This window comes from Gavialis gangeticus, unplaced genomic scaffold (genome assembly GCF_001723915.1).
Source record: "Gavialis gangeticus isolate Ggan-Ray unplaced genomic scaffold, GavGan_comp1, whole genome shotgun sequence".
Taxonomy (NCBI): domain Eukaryota; kingdom Metazoa; phylum Chordata; order Crocodylia; family Gavialidae; genus Gavialis; species Gavialis gangeticus.
In genome coordinates, this window is record NW_017729026.1 from 29,408,551 (window position 1) to 29,412,092 (window position 3,542).

A 3,542-nucleotide genomic window follows, 5' to 3' on the forward strand; every position below is an offset into this window, starting at 1 on the left:
CCCCCCCCCCCCCTTCCTCAGAGCAGAGGCCCAGCGGCTGCTGCAGCACTTGGCTGGGTGGCACTTGGTTGGGAGACACACCAGTAAAGGAAGCAATCCGCGCAGCTCGGCGGCGCCGCAAGGGTTAACACCGAAGCCGGGAGCAGGTCCATAAGCCACGTGCCTCCGACCTCCTCCGCCAATCAGCGCATTCCACCCCCCCGCGGGCAGGACCGCAATGGTTTGGTCCAAACAGGCGGCCACACCCCGGGCCCCCCGCTGGTGACGAGTCCAGCCGGAAACAGAGTTCCACTCTCGCGCCCGGAGACGTTACAGCCTCGTAGCGGTTTCCCAGTAACGGCAACAACAGGGCAACGGCGTCGGCGATCCCCCTGCCTCGCACCGGGGGAGGGGGAAGGGCTGACCCGCTCCGAGAGTTCCGGCGGGGAGGCGGGCTGCTCTGAAGCCGGCGAGCAGAGCTAGGCAGCCTGTTCCCATAGCAACCGCACACGCCACGCCGGCCCCTCCCCCCTACGCTTGTCCCAGCTCTGCGGCCGCACCTACTGGACGACTGTGCGCGTGGTCCGGGCCTGTCCCGTCGCGTCTCTCCGCTCCGCTCCTCGCTTCGCCGGCCCGGGCCCCGGCACACCACCGCCTCCGAGTTGCTGGGCGCTCCGGCTGCCCGGCGTTCCCACAGGTGCCAGGCGCGGGGCGCGGCTAGCGCATGCGTAGAGCGACCCGGTCCGGCGCGCGAAGAGACTGAGACGCGCGTTCCTGGGGGAGGAACCCCCTCCTTTGGGGTCCCGGGGGCTGCTGGGAGGGCCTCGCGCCTGCGCACTGAGCCCTTGTAGCGGGCCGGAGCTGTGCATACGTGGGTCCGGGTGTAGTGCGGAGGTGTGGGCCGCCTTTCTTCCCCAGCCGCGGAGTTATAGGAGGTTGCGCCCACTGGGCACGGGCTTTTCTTAATAAATCAGACTCGGAGAAAGTGAGGGCTGGAAGGGACTTCAGGAGGACAACTGGTACCACCGTGCTAGAGGCAGTATCATCCCCAACTAGATCATCCTAGCTAGGGCTTTGTCAAGCTGGGTCTTAAAAACTTCCAAGGATGGAGACTCCACCACCTCTCTGAGGAGCCTAGTCCAGTGGTTCACCTCCCTACTAGTGAGAGACTTTTTCCAAATACTCAACCTAAACCTCACTTGCTGCAATTTGAGACCACTGCTCTTTGTTCTGCCATCTGCTGTCACTGAGAACAGTAGCTCTGTCCTCTTTGGATCCCGGCTTCAGTAGTGAAGCCTGTTATTGAAAAGCCCTCAGTCTTCCCTTTTCCAGGCTCAGTAAGCTCAGTTTCCTCAGCCTCTCTAAAGGAGTCATGTCCCCCTGCCCCCAAACCAGCTTTGTTGCCCTCTGCTGGACTCTCCAATTTGCCCACATCCTTTCTGCAGGGGGAGGCCAGAGCTGGCTGCAGTTCTTCTGATGTGGCTTCATGGCACTGTCTCACTTTTTTTGTTTGCTCACAGTGGATTCAACGTCGTTTCACGTTCCACAGATTTAGCATGGTCTGAGGCATAACGTAGGACTTCACAATCCAAACGTTTTATATATTTGAATATATAAAAACTAATATTAAAATATTTGGCTTGTTAGAAATCCTGCCTTTTAGTCTGCTGTAAAATGGTGACACATTGTTTTTATTAAATTAACTTTTTGCTCATTTTTGTATTCAACTGCAATAAGATGGCAACTTGAATTTAATTAAACACACAAAACCAGGACTTCAAATTTACTAAACAGAACTTGAATGTTTTGAATACGGAAACTTTATTTAATCAAAACATGGTGCCCATTTACAACTAACTTATTAAACAGTAGTGTTAACCTTGCACCTCTTTATTGCACTGTTTACATTTGGCACATGTTCCTACCTAACAGTGCTAACTTTGTGCAGCACCCTTGAAAGAATCTCAAGGCATCCCCAGGTGCTACCACACACTGGTTGAGAATTGCTGCTCTGAGGTGCAGCCATGGACAGATCTTTGATTTTGAAAAGGGGGGTCAGACAGTGAGGTGCATCATCATATAACACATTGCAGATGTTTCTCCAGTTAAAAATAAACTAAGGAGGAAACTTTACTAACATGCTAGTGGCCTACCGCTGGATTATTCATCTTAAAATGGAAGCAAAAAAATAATAACTTCATTGGAATGAGTTAAAAACAGTCTGTAGGGTTGAGGAAATAGGAGTTTCATTACGAGGAGCAGCTAACAGACCGCAGAACTGCAAAACAAAGGCTAGCTTAATTGGTGGAACATCAAGACCATTAAAAAGAGAGGGTCATTAACATCTGTGAAATGAAGAGGTTAGAAGGGATAGGGTAGATTATGAGCCATAAAGTCAATTGAATTCTCTCAGCATTGCCTGACTAGAAATGCTGCTGCCAGTGTCAGTACTTGGGCACCTGCAGAGTCAGGACAGGGCCCTGACATGCTGGGATTTAAACTTTGGGTGGAGCAGGAATCAAAGCGGGGTACAAGTCCACCACTGTGTGCCAAAGCACCATGGCTGAGAAATGATGGTCTATGAGGTATAGCTCTGCCCTGACTTGCCTTTCTGCCTTACTTCAGTCAACAATTTCTCTCTGCTTATGAACCACTTCAGTAAGAGAAAGGAACAAGTATCAAAAGCATCGTACCCTAATCTTCCTCACCATGCAGTGACAGTCAGGAATGATCTAGCAAATGCCCTTTAGTGCCAGGTGCAGCTGGAAGGAATTCTGTGCTTCCCCCTTTATGTACAACGTGAGGAGAAAATACATTGGTCCACAGTATTAAAAACTGCCCATACTTCTAACAGCATAATCAGACCCCTATTCAAGGTGGCCAGTGTGTCACTTGTGACTCTAGGGACACTCTCTGTGCTTAGTTCATATCTGAATACAATCTGAAATTTAAGCTATTGCTCTAACTGGTGCTCAGAAGCTGGCCTGTGCTTCACAAACAATGTAATGAATAAGACTTACTCTGGCAGGGTTTGTTCATCACTTTCTTTAATAAAGAATTGAGAATATTATCCTTTTATAACTACTTGGATAAAGTCCTTCAGAAAGCACTTGCCAACTGTATTAAGCATAAATCCACTTTTGGCTTAAACCTATTTTTGGTATCTGCCCATTAAAATACATATACTATCAGGCTTTTCAGAAGCTCTCTTGGAAAACCAATCCTTCTCAATATGTAAATTAACACTTTCTGAATCTTCTAATCATGACCATGACCAAGTCCCTTTCTTGCAGGAAGAAAATACCTGACAGGCATATGAAAGCAGTAATAAGATCTCTGTGTCTAACCTTACCAAGTTTTACATAGATACCATTATCTCTTCTGGTTTCTAATTTACTTCTCTAACTTATGCAATCTCATATCCAGTTGTCTTTTCTTTAGCAGCCAGGCACTACAAACTTTAGATGGAAAGAAAGCCTCATTAGTATTGTACCCAAGTTTCTTGGTTCCAGTCTCACTTTTAGCCTCTATTTTTAAAGCAATAACTGAAAAACTGCTATTTT

At 48.7% G+C, this 3,542-nt stretch overlaps 1 protein-coding gene across 3 annotated transcripts in view; it reads right to left on the reverse strand.

The window, feature by feature from the left end:
* ARMC2 (armadillo repeat containing 2) overlaps positions 1-648 on the reverse strand; it is a 210,611-nt gene extending 209,963 nt beyond the window's left edge. Inside the window, exon 1 of one of the 3 annotated variants that reach the window (XR_002097939.1) lies at positions 540-645. The gene's annotated coding sequence lies outside the window, so the exon portion shown is untranslated. Of the gene's footprint in view, positions 1-539 lie in introns of all 3 variants that reach the window. The other 2 variants (XM_019520123.1, XM_019520124.1) reach the window with 2 other exon arrangements.
* Between the last annotated feature and the right edge of the window lie 2,894 nt (positions 649-3,542).